At 37.4% G+C, this 22,135-nt stretch overlaps 1 protein-coding gene across 1 annotated transcript in view; it reads left to right on the top strand.

Annotated features, from left to right (window-relative positions):
• Window positions 1–22,135, top strand: part of LOC124158120 (potassium voltage-gated channel subfamily H member 2) — a 404,742-nt gene that overhangs the window by 186,754 nt on the left and 195,853 nt on the right. The gene's annotated exons all lie outside the window — the stretch shown is intronic.

The raw sequence follows: 22,135 nt of genomic DNA on the forward strand, positions 1-22,135 counted from the left end.
TACTAGCCGAAAGTAAAATATACTAAATATTTAGCATTTTTTTATTTTTGTTGGTACTTGGAGGAGAATGAAACCATAACCTGACTAAATGGCTATTCAATAGGTATTTTTATGGAATTTAAATAAATAAGAATTTCTATATTCTCGTCGTTGTTTTACTAATCCGTATGAGTTTGAGTTTCGATTATACATGTTAAGAATCTGCCACTAACAATCATTTTCATATCATATTAATTTTCCCTTCTACCAGGAATAGTAAGCCACTCTTCAACCTTTTTCAAAATTTATCGGAACATGCGTCTGATCATGAATTTTTTAAGTGAATAATAAAAATAATTCGTCGAAAAGTGTATGAGATATTATTTTTTGGTCTTCTGTTAAAGATTCCACCGTATCTTTCTCTAAACTTGCCCTCGCGTTTGATTGAAAATGTTGCATAATTTCTACTTCCCCAATAAAAGTTTCCCAGCCCAAACCAATACTGCGGGTCTAAAATGGAGGCAGCCCATAATTGGGTTCGGGCAAGATCAATATCGACCCGTTCTCTGGTCTTCTCTTTGCTCTTGCCTCCCCAATGATTCTTAACGGAAACCAATTGTTCGTCGGCATTCCCGAACACTTGACGTGTGTGGCAACTCCAAGATAAGTTGCATCGTAGACTTTTGCAGCAGTTCCATTTCAGGTAGCGTCCACATTTCGCTACGCGTTGAGCATTTTTATGGTAATTTAGTTTTTCCAAGCAACTTGAAAACAAAAAAAGCTTGCCTAACATCCTGGACATGTCTCCGCAATATATTCTGAGACTGCTCGAAACGCACGCTGACTTTCAAAAACAGAAAATGCTAGTGTAATGGGAAGACTGAGTAACACCGAAATACTAAATTCAGGAGATACTACGTGGGCTACCAATGCAAATCAATGAGTTTTTTTCCATAGACTATAAAATTCTCCACTTCATCGGGAAGTATTCCGCAGAGGAGTTACCTTAAAACTTGAACGTGTTAATATCCAATATCAATATATTTAAAGAGTTGACATTATCTCTCTTATTGCAGCATAAAGCTGAAAATTTTTAACCTTGTCTCTCCTTGGTATTTCTCCCGTGATGTTTCTGAGAAATAGAAATTTATTGAAGTCTTTGGCGAAATTTCTTGTATTCTGTCACGCTATTAGGAGAATTGGAATTTGTTTGAGAATTTTTTGATTGAAATTGTCTAGTAGAATTATATTTCATCGTCAATTGATCAAATGTACATCTTCACCAGAAGAAGATTCTTGTAAAAGGAACTACTAGTAATGGAACTTATATTGAAAAAAATGCTGGGTTTTTCTCCTTTTTGAACCAATTTTTATTGAAATTATCTTAAAAGTGGTTGCTACTACATAAGACACGTGCCTACAACGGATAAGCTAACAATTCAGCACTTTTGAATAAATTCCAAAAAAAGGATCATTCAATTCCATAATTTTTGTTTAATTGTAATTAATAGACTCGGCGCTTGATGAATTTGCAATGACGCTTTATTTATTTTGCTAATCATAGCTCAATGAAGCGTGAAGAGCTAGCAAACATGAATATCTAGAATACATGAAGATCTATTCGTATAAAATATTCATGTTCATTTCATCATCATTTTAGTACTTCAATCCCAAGATAGGTATATTGCAAACCCCATTTTTCCCTTTCCCAAGCTAGTTATTTCTTTACCCTAATGTTCTTTTTCCATTTGCACTTATTTATCAATCCCAAATCCTTATCTCTGGGTCTTTCTCGGGGGACTTAAACTTCAGTTTTTCACGCCACGATATTCCTCACGTTATTGCTATGTATTATGACATGACCTATTGGACCGCAATCTATTTATTTGATCTTCAGCATTTTCAATCTGCCCTAGTTCTCAAATTGGTCAACATTTTTCTGGTCAGCTTTCCGATTTTCTTATCCTTTCCATTAACCAACTTTAAAATATGATATTAGCATTATTTTTTCATTTTTCTTGGCATTTGGAAGAGAATTGAGCCAAAACATAAAAAATCCCCGCTTCAAATAGGCATTCTTTCGCTAAACTCAATGATCAAGAATCTTTCCTGTTACTGATTGAAAAAAAATGTGAAACAAATTAGGCTGAGAGCAACTCGGAGGCTGCGCGCTGGTAGCGATTGGGAATGGATATCTTTAAAAACTACACGAAAAACATCATATTTTAATCCCACTATATTTCCATGTCCGACAGAAACGATAAATGAAGATGGATATGTTACCGAAATGATAGGAATGAGGATTTGTTTTTCTCCTGGACAATTGAGGGCTTTAATAAAATATAGGCGGAACTTCTTTAGATCATTTCCTTTTTATTTATTAAGGGATTGTATTCTAACCCCCACTTCACGCGCCTGTTGAGGCGGGGTAGTATGTGGATTTAGAATTTCAGTTTTGATTGTATATTATATATGAACGCTTTGTAAGGGTTATCGTAAAATTTTAATGAAATAGCATTTTTCTTTTAGAGCAATAAAATCAATTATTGAATATGTCCACAAAGCTTATCTGTTTATTTTCTACACCATCCGAGAATTTGTAGTTGGAATCCATCTTGGGGCACAATTTTTTTCGCGGAGAAAACTTTTCAGAAACCCTTCACTGACCCATTTGAAACATTCAGGAAAACTTGAAGGGCAGTGTTATTAATAATAATAACTAGATACGATGAAATAAGGATATTCTTGTATGTAGTTCTTATTTGCCCGCTTGTAGACTAAAAAATATATTTTCCTTTTCAAATTCCGTCCAAGTTCAATCCTAAAGTTTAATCATTGCGTGCTGGATTCCTTTTGTCACCATTTCCAATTTTATTCTCCACTAAGTACCCATTTTTTCGCCCCGCGCATATATTTCTCTGCTCATGGAATGTCGAACTAGTTTTCGCGTCCTTGCTCTCCCATCCGCCTCATTGGCGCCTGAGCTAAATGCCAGCCCCTCAGAAGAAATAGCGTCGCCGAAGAACTGGGTCTCTGTAGGGTGGGGAGCAAGTTTCAAAGTGATTCATTGTCTGTTGGTGGTAGCATTTTCAAAGATGGAAGAAGGGTTGGGAAATCCGTGGAATCAATTTATTACAAGATACGCCTCCGAAGAACCACATTCCTCTCAGGGGAATTGATTTGGTGGTCTTACTTCCATTTATTCTACCCATGGCTCCAATTTGACGGCTAGGACGGAATTTCCCCATGAAAAGGAACGGAGGTTGAATAACTGAAATTGGATATAAGAATCTTGCAAACTAACAGCCAATTGATCTAAGCGAAGCCTAAATCGGATTCAAAACGAAGCCTTTCCAATTATTTATGCTCATACATGTATGCAAAGGAAAGCTATACTTATCATCACGGTTTTTGGGATTGAAACTTCAGCACTTGAGTAAATATCAGTCTATCCTATCGTAGTAGGTACTGCAAAATTAATTCCATTGCCTAGGTCTCATTTTAGCCCCTTTATGACGTTTTTTAAATAAAAGGCCTCAGCTTCAGTATGTTTAAAATCAAATTCGCGGATACAAGTCGGCTTTATTTCCCATTAATTGAGATTATGTACCATTATACCTTCAAAAATACTTCCTCTACTTCATGGGTTCGAAAATAAATGTTTATATCCAAATTAAAAACAATTTCTCATTTAAATATTTTGTTATCAAGTATTATGTGTTTCTTATACATTCTGCATATATTCGTAATCAAGTGACATATTTTTTTACCTTCGTCAACCATCTACCCTCCATTTTCATATGTTCTATTAAAGGACAAATGATTCTCGCGGGAAGTCAAGAGTTATTTTTTTGATTCTACTCATTCATCACGGTCACTTCTTTGATCTTGTATTATTCCATCAACAATATAAATGCTTAATCGATGCCTTTTGATGTTGTCACCTTACATCCATTTCTTTTATTCAATGAAGCTCATACATCATAGCTCTGCAGCGTGGGAACGAAGACCCATCTGCTACATTTTAACTCTTCCCATGCGAGCTTAATATTATTTTCCCATTCTCTGATAATAAGAAATGTATGAAGCACTCATAGCACGCTGGTGAGAGCATTAGTCAAATAAATTGTTATCAAATTGAATTTTCAATTCCGTGAACGTAACTCTTTCCTTCATTTAAAGCAAATCAACTTCTTATGTATTCCGTGACGCTAGTGACAGTTAGCATCTGCTTCCCTCGTGACTAATAGTCCTAGTTGTGTATTCCTAATCTTCTCCAAATGCGCCTTACCCCATGAACCGCTCTGAGACAAGCGTAAATCAAGGAAAATTTCATTACACGCTATGATCAAGGCTTACCATTTTAACTGCTTACGGCCTAAAATAAAGGCAATTCGCGACTTGCGGATGAGTAATCGCCGGGCTGACAGGTCTCGACCCACTGCGTGCATTGCGATGGATTCGTCGCGTTTCCACGCATGCCCACCGAGCAATTGGGGTCTACATTATACATGGCACCGCGGAAAGCTCGATAATTGCGCCCAAATTTCGTGGCGGGCTTCTGCTATCGCATATATCAGCGCCTCGGCATGGCGCGTTTCCGAACTGCAAGGAGCGAGGCTTCCCCTTCGCCGCGAGCGCTAGCACTGCAGTAATATCCTCTGGTCGCCTGGGGAACGTGCGACGCTCGGTCGCAAAAAAAAAGGGTGTACGACGAAGGCCAGGCAGCGTATTTTATTGACGTCCGAACGCAAGATGCCTTGCATCCTCGGCAGGTTGTTGCATCTGGAGTGATGAAGGACAGGGCCGAAATTAATCAAAAGTTTTAGTGCATATATAATGGTTTTTTGGGGGGCCAAGATCAATGTGAAGTTAAATTAACTCATCTTTAATAAGAATAGCCCATGCGATTTTTTCATTAAAATGTATGACTTATAATATATGTGCCGCAAGATGCCTTGTATCATCGGCAGTATGTTGCATCTGAAATAATGAAGGACCAGAGCCGAAACTAAGCAAAGGTTTTGATGCGCTTCATTTAAATCAAATGAACTTCTTATGTTTTGCTTGACGCTAGTGACAAGTGACATAATGCTGAACAGCATCTGCTTCCTTCATACCAAATAGTCCTAGCCGATAGAGGTCTTAGGAGGAGCCGAGATGAATGTAAAGTTAGGTTAACTCATCTCAAATAAGAACAGTCCATGGAATTTTTTCATTAATGTACTGTATGCCAATTAAAATACATGTTCCGCAGGATGCCCTGCATCCCCGGCAGCATTTTGCACCTGAAATAATGAAGGTTCAGAAGAGATGAAATTAAGTGCTGGTTTCAGTGACGAATATTGAACTTCGTGTGAGTCAACATCCATATGAAGTTATGTCCATTCATTTAATATAAGGGCGGCGTATTATGCGTTACATTTAACTACGTACGAATCATAATATGTGTGGATAATTTTCACTTTATGTTGTGAACGTGCTCTCGTGCATGATTCATTTAACTCATTTTAGGCCAAGATACTTTTTTATTCTTTATTTTTCTTATTTCGGGTGGGGCCGGCCGACAAATATTCCTAAGATTGTTTGTATAGGCATCTATTAGTCTGGATCGCAAAGATCTACCTATTAGCAAATTGACGAAATGTTGGCATATTGAAGCACAATACTCGCAGATAATTTGTGTGTCGACGATCGAAGACATTTTAAACCAAAGACACATCAAAGACTTCTTACCGACGTACATTGTATCGTTCCTAATCTGTACTCAAATCGCATCGTGCTTTAGCGTCATATCTATCGACACACACAGTGAGGTGATGGATTTTGAATATTATTTGATTATATTCGTAGATATTTTGTTTCTTTGCAGGGTAGATGATGAGTTTTAATTAATCCATTTGACACATATATGTTAAGGCTGCAAATGTGGTACAATGTGAATTAGGCAACATTTTTCTCGTCATCTATTCTCTTTCCTTATCGTAAAAATTATTTTTTAGTAATCGGGATTCCCCTTATCTCGTGCCCTCATTAACTGGATACTATTGCATGGCTATATTTTGTGCCACACACTATTAGCAGAGGGGTTAACATATCATAATTTTGCCTTCAAACAGATTAAAGAATAATTTTTTACCTTAGAGTTGACTAATTTCTAAATCGTGGCACTGATTTTTTTACGCAGGAAATTCCCATTTTCAGACCTGCAACATTTTAATATATTTCAGTGTTTTGGTTCTTCACTGCTTAAAAAATTGTTGGCTGGTTTTGTCCTAACACGTTGAACTCAGTTCACCACAGCAGGATGTTATGCGTAGGATATGTATTGAAACAATTTTAAATCAATTTTAAATACCTTTAAACTATTGATAGAGCTAAATTCTGTGGATTCCAATTCAAATTTTTCACCTATTAAACGTTTCTATTGAATTCGATTATCTGAAATTAATCCATCGTTGAAAGGTTTGCTGACCCCCAGGTATTGCTGAAAGAAATTCCATACCTTCAGAGTTCCCGGTAGGGGTCGCACCACAGGTCCAGTTCATGGGTCTGCACATCTTAAAGCAGCCCTAGCTATAATTTTCTACTATTTATCCTTCGCAGTAGGGTATCGAACTTCGTGTTGGAATTCTAGAAAACCTCAGTACTCGTGGATTCGAGGAATCTAAGTTTAAAGCTCCAAACTTAAAGTGCGCTAGACGGCATTAACCATTTAGAAGAGCATATATGAGGTCCAATTTTTCGTGGTAACCACAGGTAGGCAACGGAATGAAAATGTTCTTACTAAAATAGCCTCGCCTTTGTTCATCGTAGAGTATATTACGACCCGGACTCCACCCTCACTAATCACACCAGTTTGCGAGCATGTTTACCGATAAGGAATGAGGTTGATAGCGTCAAAAATGTTTCTGATCTGATCAATTTTTCGGAAATTTCTCATTTCCGGCCTCGCTTTGGATTATCCATTCTTTCGCATTACCATGGCATAGTATCTCCAATGAGCTAGTCTAGACTTTTCTTCGTTCAGGGATAACATCAAGTCATTTTGGTTGAATAATATACACTTAAGGATATATTTGCAATAAGTTCAACCGATATGGTAAAAATTTAAATACTTGATTTGTCTTCATGCAAATAATTTAATTTTAACTGCATTTTTATGTGAAAGAAACTACATCTAGAATATAGAATCAAAGTGAGAAATAATACTTGTCAGTGGCTAAACTAGCAGCTTATATCCCACCCTACCATTTTATCTACCCTAGATAGTGGAAATATGGAAAATACTGCATTGGTTCTTTTATTTCATTTCTGTTTGAAAAATATATTGACGCTCACTGTTTTTAGCTGTTTTTGTGCATCTATACCAATAAAGTTGAATCGTGTAATTGCGTTAGAAATAGCGAATTCTAAGCAACACAATTTACCTACTTATGTAATGGATTTCTTTCAACCCTCAACCAATCTGGATACGTAGGAATATTTGTTAATAATTTATTTTAAAGTAAAGTAGGTTAAAGAGAATTTTTATTTGATATCGTGAGAATCTTCGGTTTGGATCGAGGTCCAAAATTGAAATGATCGATCTTTGACTTACATAAGGGCTGAAAAATTAACTTCGAAGAGCCGTGCGCCGTTCGACCTCCCCGCATGTCACTGACTCGACAGCCTTCACTGGGGTTCTTTAAAATTTCACGAAGCGCTATCACGTCGGCTTCTTATCTCTGTGCATGCCGAAGAGTCGTAAATTTACCGTGAGCTGCACTTCCACGTTTCCATCAAAGAAGGTGCTCTAACCCGTTAGGGGGTCCCTCGACCACGCACATGGCATCTTATTAGGGAGAGCGTTGCACACAGATGTTTTGACATTTAAACCACCACGCGAGCTCATAACTCCGTTTTTTCCGCTCCTCTTTACCCGCGTCTTCCACTGAATTTGATATTCACTTTTCTATCGCCTTGAAAGAGTGATTAGATGTTCCCTGGGAAAAGCCAAAGGAACTTTATTAATCTTCACTTTTTTCACTGGTTTTTGTTTCCAGTTTCCCATCCTTTAAGTAGTTAATATTGGACCTTCTATATAGACAATGATGTACTGTTTTGATTACGTAAGTGAACTCTTGCATATTTTTCATGTTCACTGTCCATGAAGCCATTTGGCGAAATTTTTCTGTTTTTTCTCCAATATGTCATAGCAAATGAGCCGTCATCATGTTTGACTCTTCATTCAATTCCTCGAATGTCTTAAATACCTTCCTTACGAACTCTCCTCAATAAGTATATCTTTAAAAGTCGCCTCATGATGCAGTGTTGGATTTTATCAGTGTTGTTTACTTAGATGTTGCTTTTCGTGAGTCTTTTCGGAGGTATAAAAAAGTTGTTGAAGAGAATCAAAACTAAATTTACCTTGACATTAGCTGCTAATTATACTAATATTGGAAATGAATTTCTTTCAATCTATTCTTTCCACATTCATTTCCCATTCTTTTCAATCTTTCTATTACTAATATGGGGTGAGTTTATTCCATGATTCTATGTTTCAATTTATTCTATTTTTATATTTACTATATGATTTTTTTTCTTGGAGGATACTATTCCTAGCGCAATAAATATCTCGCTAAATCTAAATCTATACTATTACAAATATCATAAATCTGTTGCACCACAGTGTTCCATTTTGTTGTATCTGAAAATGTCTCGTGTCTTTACCATATCTAAAGAAGGGATGGCCTCAAGCGCTCCCACCCCCCTACCTAAGGAAATTTCCGTTATCCTTGTTACAAATATTATTTCCATGGTGATAACATTGAATATTAATGGTTGCCATTCACATCTCAATCATGTAACAATGTTTTTAGTTTTAAAATTGCTCAGTTCTTATTTCCACATCTCAATTGGCCTAATCATTAATTTTATGTTTTCTCTAAGCTCTGAACCTGCCCTTTTAATTCAGTGTTGTGGATATTTGAATAAATTATATTGTTGCATGACGACTCTCATATTCATGGAGACTGAAGGATGATAACTATTCTATTTCCAACTAAAAGTTGTAAATGTATTGAATCAATCCACAAAATAATTGTAATCATGACTCTAATTCAAGGTACATATTCTAAGTTGATATTTACACCTAGATATGTGCTTACATTGAAATCATGGTATCTCTGTCTCCAATGATCTTCTGAAAATCTAAATTCAACTTCCTCGATTCGCTTTCCTTGTCGTTCGAGTTTTGTTGAGATTCATGTCTTCTTATTGTGATAATCATGTTTTGTAGTTTTTAATGCGCTAAAGTACTCCCTGGCTCGATCTAGATGAATATAAATCAAATATTCTTTTCATCATTTTCTCAGTTGGAGGATATTCTTATGACTGTGTACATTAATTATACATCGTTCCTTCGCTGTCGCGATACTTCCGACGATAGAGCTTTTCCGACGATAGAGTTGGGATATATAGCCCACGCATATATCCCAACTTGTCTCGTTTGTGATACCTCCACTGCATCTTGGTGTCATTTAAGTCTTTGACAAACTTCTTCCCCTCCGGGTGCCCCTTATTCTCTTGATACGAGTATTTATTTCGCTCTGCATTACCTTTTTGACTGATATTCCGCTGTATACCTCCGGGTTTCACTTTTCCTTTATCTTTATAATTCTCTTGTGCCGGAAGAAGTTGGTATTGCCTATTACCATAATTTTCTCTTTTACCTTGTCTTAAAAAAAACTGATAGGCTGTCGTCAGCTAACCGCGTAGGTATAACTTGAACTTGGCAGGTGCATTTCAGGACCTCAACTAATCTCAGCCTGGTGTACCTCATAAAAAACTCAGGTATTTTTAAATAATTGTTACATTTTAATTTTTAGTATAAGCAAAGTTCTGCCTTGAAACCAAGAATGTTTTTCATCAAATGTAAACAACCGTTTCCTTAATTGCTTGCAACTCGCTAGAAAGCTGTTTCCCAACTTCTGGGTTACTTTTATCGGCGCATAGCGTCAAGAATACGAACATAGTGATGGATACTTACTTATAACATCTGAAACATTCATGTAAATCAACTTTGAAATTATTGTGTTACATTATAGTTTGATCTATTGACGTAGATATTTAGAAATCTAGCTCGATTGAGCCTCGGACGGTTATTTCAATATCATTGGAAAAATTTGTACCAAACAGACTGGCAGGAAAGCGAGATGATATATGTAGTAAAATAACACTCGTTTTTGTCTTCGCCTACACCACCTTAGCAACGTATACGTGGCCCAAAGCGTAGGCACACCCGCCCATTCCTTCCGCCTCGACGCGTCTCTCGTTTCGAAATATATTTTTCATCCTTTCTTCGTATTCGCCCTTTTCCTCTCCTTCGTCCCCTTTCAATTTCCGCCTCCGTTGCCCTTAACTCTTCCCCGCCTTATCGATTGGTCCCTCCCAGCACCGCCAAGGGCCTACTGGCCCCGCGCCGGACGAAAATAATTCATCAACCGATAAAAAGAGGAGTGGCTTGCCGCGAGGAGGAAGACGCAAACCCGTGTATATCTCTCATGTAAACGGGCTCCGGGGTGTCTTCGCGGCTTCTTTTATTATTTTTTCGCGGGCGTCAAGGCCTGTTACTTTGGAGGATGATGTCCCACGGGTAATAAATCAGTTGTTTTTTTCGCACTGTTTCTGCATCGAGACTGACACACTCGTATAACCGTGAATCCTCCACTATCCTATCATATGAAATCCTAGTAAGCATTTTTGTTGTTCAACTCTTCGCGTGTGGTATCTCAAAGTCGTATATTCTATCAAATGCGAGACTTGAAGTATATATGTCCTTTTCTGCCTTGAAAGGCCGATCCATTACGGAATTGCTAAAAATAAGGGGCTTAATGTCCGAATCTTCATTAAAAAATTATCATAACCTTTGGTGGCCAAAATATCCAAGGAAAGTATTATGAGTGAAATAATGCAGGATTTATTTCCCTAAATATAATTTTTTAGGCAGGATCTTTCCAGATCAGTATCTTGGAAGATCAGTAGTTTATGGCAAGCAATAAAGCCCATTTTTATATACCCAACTAAAAACTTTCTAAGTTTTATAATTTATTTTATTATAAATTTTGTTTTTTGGAATGTTCTATTTTGTTTTCTTTGTGTGCATACTAAACTTGGGTTATTGGCTATTCTGCTAGATGATCTGTAATAGGTGGCCAATAATGACTTACAGCACCTGAAACCAGTTTCATGCTTGTTGTATATGTACTCTGTCGGACATATTGTCGCTAATTACTGTTTAATTTTTTAGACGGTTCTTGCCTTCGAAGACCTAGCGAAGAATTTTACGCACAGTAATAAAAGTTTATCAATTATTTGCGGTTTTAATCGGCATATTTTTTGGCGAGAAATGATGTTCTCTGAGACGCTAGTGTGACGTAATCATATTATTTTTAAATGGTCCGAGGTAGAAGAAAACATGAACCTTTTTAAAATAAGGCAAACCTAAAGTATACATTTTAACAATTCTATTTTTTTTTTCAAAATAAACATTTATCCCAACTAATTTAGAGAGAAATAACTTGTCTTGTACTTCTACGTTCTATTTTGAGTTTCTTTAGAAAATGTAGGTATTGTGGATTGGCTGCAGAAAAAAACTTTTAACTCTAATCGAAGTAAATGATTCATGAGATGCATCTCTCTTAATTACGAAGTCAACTTCAATACGTGTTCGTTATGGCATACTATTTATCTTCCTTGTTGCAGCTTCTTTGTCACCGAAGTTTTTCTCCCCAATTGCACACAATTACTGCTTACTACTGAATTTAGAAATCCTTTAACGTATGATGACAAATAGGATCCAATATTTCCTCTTGAATTAATTATACAACTGATTGGAAAAGGTTATGTGATAGAATCATGGAAATACCGTATCGTATCCCCTAGATGTGGTTAACGCTCGAAACTTTCTGATATTTTAATCCGTTATCTAACGGCATGACTTCAGCGCGCCAGATCCTGAATTGTTGGCTCTGACATTATGTTACATCGATACCTTATAAATGATCCACATGTTAGGAATGTATCCTGTACAACCCCCTCGGAAAAGTTCCAAATTCGGCCATCTCGCTAGTGACTGATAATGCTCAGGATGTTATCCCTGCCAAAAGGAGCTCACAGCAGATTAAAAGGACCCGAAGTGAAACTTCTGGGCCCATATATGTCTTAATATCTGTCTCTAATTCTTCTGCCGACCCAGTTAGGGATGAAGAGGAAAGTGGATAAGATTAGTGGTGGGGGGAGAAAATTGGATTGGCTCTCGAGTTTGTCCTGGGGTTTGCTTTCGGTTTTGTGATGCTCACCTTCCTTGGCAGGCGTATTACGGCGAGGAAAAGATTTTTGATTGGTTGGAGAGGAAAATAATATAATGAATTTTTTCGTGGCAGTCACTCTGCGAGCACCTACGACGTGCTATCCCTTTGCTATCCTTGGTGCCACCATATCAGATTCCAGCGGAGGGAATTAGGTCACCTTTTGCCTTGCTACTTTCAGATAAAAAATAAATTTATGGTGTCACTCTATACGATATTCAAATTAATGGATGCCCCTCTGTCTTCGATTAGTGATCGGATGAAGGAAAAGCAGTATGACAACGTTCTGTCCCGTACTTCCTTCTTTTATCTAGCGGACCTAAATTTTGGGGAAGAATTAGATTCAGGAAAAAATGTGAAAAAGAAAGAGGTCTCTGTAAGCTTATAAAGGCCCTCACTTCTTCACTATGTTTTCGGGAGGTTTATGCTATGAAAACCATTTGACATATGGAAGTTATATCTTCTGGGATACTATCTCAATAAGTCCTTCGACACTTCTTTTATGATTTTGCTTACTTAATAGACCAATCGTTTTCTAAGTCGGTTTGCTGACATTTATCATCCCGCTGATCAATACATTCAGAATTTCAGATTTTATTTCTTTTAAACTGTGTTCAGTAGATGAACGCCACTCTAAAACTATCGATGCAGCATCATAAATTTTTGATCTTCGTTATAATAATTTCTATCGTAAATAGGATCAAGAGTCATGCTTGTGAAAATATGTATGCTCAAATTTTAATATCTTACGTTGTATCCATGTCAATTTCTCACCAGCTAGTTATTTTCTAATCCACGTTGTAAATATATTTTTTTTATTTTCTCTATGTTCACCATAGCAATAAATTATTACATCGATAGATAATTTACTTGTATACCTATTTGATTTCAAATTGTCATTAAGTGAAACACATAAAACTATCACTACAAATAACCTATCACGAGACGAAATGAAATATTTAAGACATAAATTCGGTGCTACAATATAATTTTTATAATATATCATTCAATACCCTCCGATATCACATGCGATAACTAAGAGATTTACTATTTTAAAGGATTCAACGTAATACTTAGAATGCTGTCAAAGCTTATTGATACTCCTAAGAGAAATTAATCTCTAAATCGTTCTCATTCTATCATTGTGTAAAGTTCTGTAACGTAATAGGGGCTAATTAACCCAATGTGAGTAATATTGTTTTCTATTTTACTTTAATATTTTCCTCCTTTCGTTTAATTCTAATGGAATGACTCTTCTGTATGTTACCCAGAAGCAATTAGTTGATGGTGGAACACCATTTTGGAATTTTACCGCTACCGTGAATCAAAGTAATTATATTATGTTACGTGATGAAATTTTATCATTATTTTTAGGGGAATTTTTCTAATACCTTTTTATCTATTCGCAAGGTTACTGCAGAAAAACATCATGTTTTTGTCTGCGAAGAGTTGTGTAGGGAGATAATTCAGTTCTCACGCAGGGCTACTTCATTTCCTGCTTTATCCTTTTTCTATCAAAACTGAATAAAAATTTCAGTTTTTATTTAACGCAGATTAAAAAACACATTTCATCTGGTTTTAGAGCAACTGATATTCTGATAATCTTTAGATAACCATTGTTCTGAAAACATGGAAATTATTTGATTCATAAATCTTTTCCCCGAACCCCAAGCTATGGATAACCCACCGGTCATAAATACGCAAATAAAATTGCTCTCAATTTTTTTCTATTGATTCACACTTCAATAACAAGTATTGATCTGACATAGAGATGATAAAAAAGTTTATTCCAGACGCTGGTACAGATTGCGGCACATATTTTAGAAAACTCTGCTCCTGAGATCAGATTGGTGTCGTTAGACTTCCTACTTTGTAGGTCCTGTTTCAAATCCCGGCAATGGCGGTGATTTTTCAGGCTGCCCGAGTCATTTATTCGGTTTTTTGTGGGTGTTACTTCTTGAGGCACTCGTTAAAAACTCGCCAATGATGGCGCCGAGTTTCCCTGCATATCTAGCACGGTCCTAATGACCTCAGCAGTTAGTCCCTTCCCCCAAATACACAGGCGGAAACAGAAAAGTTTTGGTGTATGGACTATGTCAGTTGGAGAAAGTTAAGTGTTGTAATTATAGAGGGACACACTTGTGGCGTTGTGAAATTGGATATATAGTTGTCACGTTTTCAGCCCATCTTATCGTTGAAAATCTCCCTCCTCCCTGCCCGCCCCCTTATCCCACTTGTTCCTCAACGAATGGATCGAGAAGCTCGACGGTGGCGCGACCCTGTGGCTCAGAGTTTGAATGCGGCCATGCGGTCTAGCTGTCTTGGTCGTTTGCGTGTCGAGGCGAGGCCAACGATCGCCAGGAATAGCAAACTTTGCGGTGAGGGGGAGCGGCACCCGGGCGTCTGATAAGCGATCGAATCCAACGCGGAAATCCATTCCGGTTCACTTAATCTAAGTGCTATCGCCCACCCCGCTTCCGGCCGAGTAGCGTCCAAACTTTTTATCGTCTACGTTTTTAGGATGATCGGATAGGGAGATTTTAGAAGATAGATATAAATTTATTTGGAACTTGTCAAAAACCAGCATATAATTTTTGCTCATGAAATCGCACTATATGTGCTATTTTTATGCTTAGTTTACGAGGAGACTTTTTACCAAATTCACTGGCATATTACCCCTGCTAATATTCAATTGAATATGTACCTCTGTAACTAGTATTGTACCGATTTCAGTTGATAGATAGGTAGCATTTAACTTAGCACCCTAACCAATTCTCTTTTTCATATAGAATTGCTAACAATAATTTTTTGGGGATTTTTGAATTATTAGGATTAGTTTTATCCGCTCCTGTTTTAATTCGTATATTTCTCATTCATTGCAAAAATATGAGGAAAACATCTGTTTTATGTACTCTTAATTTACGTTAGTACTAAGAACGACATTTCGCTAAGTTCAAAGCTTGTCACCCATCTTATTATAGGTCTCAATAACGAACAATTTGCAATATGGGTGATAGTAGCGGAAATTTTACTGTTATCGTAACTATTATAAAATTGTGGGTTAACTCTTCTCGGGATTCCCACCGGGTTAATGTTTCCATAATGGCCAACGTTTTATTTGTGGTTGCTAAGTCTCATGTGACTTAGCGACCACTGACAAATAAAACAAAAATCAGCCCTGAGGATGAGCCCCGGGTCAGAGCTTAAAACGTAGGCCATTATGGATAAATTAACCCGGTGGAAATCCCGAGAAGATTTTACCCACATTATTCTCCGATAAAGTATCAAATCGTGTTATAAAATTGATATGAGTTAGATTTTTGTTAATAACTCGTTTACTTTAAGGCTTTTGTTTATTATATTATGATTAAATAATGGCACGTACCCTTACTGGCGAATACTTATTTCTTTAAATTAATTTAACTTTTCATCATATCGTGTCTCGTTTTAATATCCTGTAAGGCAATAACAGACCTTCCACTTAATTATTGACCATTCTATTTTTACGCTATCCCAATTTTTGCATGTTAAAACTTACTACTCTCTCGATTTTTAGGGCCTCCTGCAAGTGGTAAAGTTTCTGAATTTTATGTTTTTCCGTAAGTGCTTTATAGTTAATTGCAATTACATCCGACGTTTTCCCGTTTGACGAATTTTCCCAATTGACTAAAGAGAGGAATTTTTACCTATTTTTGAAAACGGAACCATGGGAGTTCTTTTTGTTGATTTATTGCTAAAAGTCATGAGAGCAATGAGTGCAACATGAGTCTTGAACCTAGAGGGCCTTCTGTTTTTCTGTCTGGACAAAGGGAAAAAATGTGTGTAATGGGTATCGTATACAATTACTCTGGTTTTTTCGTGGGAAAGAGACATTCAAGAGCAATGGAAATTATAGGTATCTCGCTTTACCGAGAAAGTGTGATTATTTACGCTAGTTTGTGAGTTTCAATTTGCTAACGAGACTGCCACTTTGTTGGATCGCCTTTTAATGAAGTGTTATTGGGTTTTATAGTCACCCGACTATTTAAATGGACTGAACTCGGCTCGTAATTTGACGACGTGAAGTAAATAAGCTGGGAGCGAATCGGTTCTCGGAATCTAAAACGCAGCCTCTCTTTCACGATTTAATTTCATCCGTTTCGTTGAACTCAGGAAAAGAAATAAATATTCAGTAATGTCGTCATATTACCTATCGCAATTCTTTCGCCTCTATGGTTATTCTCGTTTTTTTTTGCACGGTTATGTGCTTTCGCTGTCAATATATATATTGTACGACGCGTTCACTTCCCCTCGAGAGCCTATTGTGTGCCCTATTGAGCACTCAGATGGCCGCGTCCTGTCTTGCCGATATTATGTTGCCTGAATGTGACAGCTACCGTTTGCAGTTGCCAAGCCGGCCTTCCCCACCCTCCCCTCTAGTACCTTGCTCCTCCCTCACCTGCCCTTCCTCCCTACCAATCCTTCCCTTCAATTCATTCACCTGACGTGAGGGCGGTTGTAGGTTAACCCAAGTCGTAAGGATTTATCGATTATTCAAATGGTATTTACCAAAAGAATAGTTCTTTCCTCGGAGGCCTCGGTTTTATACGGAGTAAAGACTTTGAACATCAAAGTTAAATCGAGATCGATATTGATAAAGGTGTAAGTGACCCAATCGTTTTTACCGTGCGTGATCTCCGATAGCTCCTTTATTCACACCAAAATAATGAAAGTTCACAATAAGGTAAAGGCTTAACTTTGCCATGGGAATTTGACACATTTAGGATGAAAATTCGTTTAAGTTTTATTTTAAATTTTATTGCTATGATTTCATGCGTTCTCCCGCAGAAACGTCTGAAATTTTTGTGTCACTTTTTCTGTGTTTTTTTTGTTTTAAATTCTAGTTATTTCTTTATGTTTCATAACTGAAACCGTAGTAGTTACATTAGTGAGTAGTTTACATTTAAGATTTTATGGAGTAGTAATGACTGTATATAGATTGTATCAATTTATGCGATGGGCCGATTGATGCAACCCTAGAGGGGCCGAAGTCATGTCCCTGAGTAGATGGAGTCCTTCAAAGGAATATTGACTCCCTCCTTGATTCAGCGAGGAGGGTCGGTATTTCAAATGGACAGTACGTTGAACCCTTTCTGTCATCCCGAAAGCACCTCTCATAATAAATTTATCCTCTCTCTTCCTAGCAGTATATCAGTAAATAAACCAATCGATCAAGCAAAATATTTATATTTGTTTAAACAGGCAAATGTTGAAAACTATCCACTCTCTGCCCTCAAAATTTCAAGTTGATTGCTTGAAATTTTGAGTGTGTGTAGAATTATGTCAGTAATGGAGTTAGTCAAAAAAAAGAAAAGAAAATATTCGATTGGTCGAACGAGAGCGATGCGTTCTTCTAGCCCGGATACAAGCGCTACTGGTGCGAGCCTTGCTGGATTCTGAGGAGGGGCGAGACGAAGGGACACGTTGAAGTGGAAGGTGGCGCCTTTTTATTGAGAGTTGCGGGCCCTCCTAATGGATATACGATGCAAACGTGCTCTCTCCGCGCCCGAGTTCCCTCCACCGCCGCTGCCGTTGTGCTCCGAGAGTGGACGGGGTGCGGTGGGGCGGTCAACGGTCCGGCGCCAGCGCTTCCCCTGCCTCTGGCGCCACTCGGCCGACCGCGGAACTGGAGCGGCCCATTCAGCGGTGGGGTTTTCGCGCCGCGGACTCCCCCATTTGACTTGAGATATCCACGTGGATGAAAGGCTTGGTTACGGCCGGCGTCAGCCTTGGGTAACGACCGTGAATCGCACTCTCACGAATTTGGCTTGCGTATTCATGCTTTTAGAAAACCCTAGGTCAAATTTCAGCCTTGCTGTTTACGGCCCACACTTATTATTTTATTTATTCCTACCAAAATGGGAAAAAAGCTTACATCGCAAATTCAAAGTCATATTTTTACCGATTTATCTTACAGTAAACAGTTTTAATGTAAGGAATCGTAATGAACTGGCATTAAAAATTAGGTCCCTTGATACTGAGACACAGTTGGTAACAATGAGGAAGATTATGTATGAATGAAAGCACCTTTCCCTGAGTATTTCAAAGCGCAAAGCTAGAAAATTTTAACTCAATGAATTGGCAATTTTTCCGTATCCATAGGCAAAAAGATTCGAATTTGATAGTTAACAAATTAGTTTCATAATTATTCAAAATTTTGACAGTTTGGAATTTTAGAGATATCTCATTTTATTTTTACGTCTTTTCCGGTGCTCCTGTACACCTGAGGTCGCACCCCTTTAGAAAGTGACTTCTGAGGTAATGGATGTTGACGCCGCATCGTTACCCCGACTTAGCGGATGAAGTGGGATTGCTTCAGGAAGTCTAGGAGAATGGTTAGACACCCGTGTGAGGCTTACCTCCTGAGGTGGTAATGGTCTCACGATTCAATGTCTAATTCAACGCATCGAGAATTGCTCTTGAAGTGCTCTCCGCATGGTTCTACCTTGATCACCCTAGTTAAGCATCGTTGCGCTCGACTTGAAGTTAGTTGGTTGGTTGGCTGGATACTCATAAGATTCCCCAGCGTGCCGTTGGCCTATATCTGTGAGATGGAAGCAATAAGTACGAAGTAGCCTTAACTATTGAGGTACGTTGAAATGATTTAATGGGCATGTTACTATCACATCCTTACTTCTATATTACTAATCGTTCTACGTCGATCCGTGAATTCTTGAGGAATGGGTTTCGTACAACTCAATGAACGGGTAGTTAAGACTTTTGCGGCGATGCGACTGATGCGATGAATGCAATTCTTCTAAAATAAAACTTTATTCTCCTTTTAAATTCATTCCTATTTTTTAAAATAGTACATTCCATTCATATTTTATCTTAGGGCAGTAAAAATAAATTCCCATTTACTTTCGTTGTTATTTTTAATACTTATCGCTGGTGAACTACTTAATTCCTTTCGAGGCTTGGGCAAATTTTACGCTTAAAAATCGAGATAATGATAATAGATTCATAAAACGTGAATTTCGATGTAAATATGGTACAGCATTATGATTATCTTCCACACAGTAGATAAAGTATAGAATCTTGAATATTTTTGGCGTTGATAAAAGAACGCCTATTTTTACAATTGTATATTATGTACCTTTTTTTAATTTCCTTACCTTTTCCTCATTGTTATTGGTAATAATTGGAAGAACGTATGGACTTATTATGGAAGCAAATGCATTTCAACGATATTGAAACTTAACATTCATCATCGGTACCTAATATTTATGTTTTATTGCGGTAAATTCAAAAACCTTACACTGTGTGTTTATGTTTACAATTGAATTCATTTCGATCATTTGAGACGGAATCGTGTAAATTTTTATCTCCGAAAGTTTAAAACCACTTTGATAACCCCCGAATAATTTATTAAGGTATTATTCGGTCAACTTTTATTGCTTTCCATCATTTAAATTAATATATTCGTATGTATAAAATGGTGTACACATTTTCAAAGCGCTTCATCCTTTCTCAATAAAATTCCAAGGAATAATATTTTCCATTTTTAGTTCATAATTTACCACGGTATTTTGCGCTAATAGAGTCAAGCTTATTTTGTGCGAGGAATTATGTGATTGTATAATCTCGTTGATGTCTTATTAAGATGCTAAGCTGCGGCCATTCCTCGTAGCCTTGCACGAACTGCTGATTCCATTCGGAAACAGGAAGCCTTTCCCTCAGACTCAGAGCTTAATTATCGCTGGGCTTTTAGGAATCCTTCGCTTTCGTTATTTTTCTATTTATTTCGTAAAAGACCGCCTGCCTCAACTACAAGTTCCTCTCCCCTCCGCCTCACACGACGGAAATTGGGGCAGCGCTCCTTGCTCTTCGAGTTGGTCCGCGAGTATTTGCGAAAATTTCATTTTCTTGGCAAGAACACCAGATTCGCGAATTTTTTTTCCGTCTTCATCCACCTCCACCCCACTCATCATCATCATTAAGCGCTCCTCCATTTTTTTCGAGAATTCCCAGCCATGCTTTCAAGGTAGAATGGGCTTCCGCTCGGAAAACGTCGCCATTGTGTTTTGTTTCGCTGGCCCCGACTTGGGTAAGCAGTAGTTCCCGTCCTCGCCACGTTTGACCATGAGGCGCTCGGGATCCAAGTTTCGTGCACGGCTTTCAAACTTTTCTTGGGCACGTGTCTGCGTTCAATCGAAATATTTGATAGTGCCCCTAGTCACATCAAGCTTTCACGTCTTAAATCCATAGCTTATATGCTCGTCAGTTAGTAATATCCCATTTCCAGTACATGTAGTCCTTAAGAAGTTCAAAGGATGCCTTTTTATGTTTATAAGTTATAATTTTTATTCATTTTTATCACACTTGCTTTCGGAGATATTCATGAAGGTTTCTAGTTTATAATGCTTTCAACCCAATTTTTCTCGGTAACGGCTTTCCGTTTTTAATGAGAGGCAAATGTAAAGGCGATAGTAGTTGGGAACATCAATACAATTAGTATTGGTTTCACACCTCGGAGTTGCGTCGACGCTGCGAGAGATCCCGCCCCATCAGCAAGCTTTGTCCTCCACGGCTCTACGTTCTGCAAACAAATGAAAGGTGAAAAGCGTCGAGTCCTAAAATCGGAAGCATGGCTAAAAGTCATTAGATATAGATACGATCATTAGGTAGTCATTCACTATCTAATGATCCGTAGCCATTTTTACAATGTGTATTCTTTTTAAGCATTGTCATGAATTTATTTTTACACCTATCCTCCTTAATTATTAATGTTTTCATAAGTAAAGAAAGCGATCCTACAAACGCTAATAATGTACAACATTATGTTTTAACCTTTCAATTTTATTTCCTCATTCGGAATAAAAGAAAAAGAAGACGCAGAATGTATTCAGTGAACATGGGTTACGTTAAAAGTTACCTGGAAAATCTTTTTTATGATCCCTGGTATTCCAACAACTTGCTTTCTTCGTGCTATTTATATGGCTACATAGCAGGACCTAAGAACAGAATTATGAACCTAATATTGGTCTTTTGACAACCATATTTACCAAAAACTAGTTCCCACGCCGTATTTATCTTGTCATACCAATGAAAGGGATCTCGTGAATTCATTCTAATATAGAGCTTACGTTTGCCTTATTCATAGCAAAAAAATTTAATTGACGAAGCTTACCACTTAAAAATAATATTAACTAATGAAATAAGTAGCATTATTAATTCTCACTTGAGCTACTTCGGCATATTATATATACCTAAGTCTCCATTGTTCAAACACCAATTTGAGATCCCTGTCATATTGCCGCCCGCACGTAGAGAAATCCTGCAAGTACGGATTTGTGATGAAGCAGCGAGCTGGCGGACTAACGTTTATCAATTTTTGAAGACGGGATATGATTGGATCGTGTCATCAACGCAACGCAGAGCAGTAAAGCCACCCTTAATTGTTGACATTAACTTTTACCCTCGATACATTGCGTTGATTTGAATTCTGAATGACATCAAATAAGCAATACATTTGCTTGTGATTTATCTTTAATCATATTGATGATGAAGGAATCAACTCTTTATATAGACTTTATTTGATAGACGGCCTTCTTTGATTAATATAAGTTTCAAAGGAGTCTACTAATTCGGAAAATAGTGTATTTATACAAGAATTTCCATGAGAAAAAATTCCCCTGGAAATGGCAATTCTTGTATATTTCACCACCGTTCACGCGGCAGGGTTAGAAATATCATAAATAGTGTATTTGTTGTGTAATCTAATCTTATTTTGAAAAAACTCCGCTTTAGCTTTTTGTACTCAGAAC

This window comes from Ischnura elegans, chromosome 4 (assembly GCF_921293095.1).
Source record: "Ischnura elegans chromosome 4, ioIscEleg1.1, whole genome shotgun sequence".
Lineage (NCBI taxonomy): Eukaryota > Metazoa > Arthropoda > Insecta > Odonata > Coenagrionidae > Ischnura > Ischnura elegans.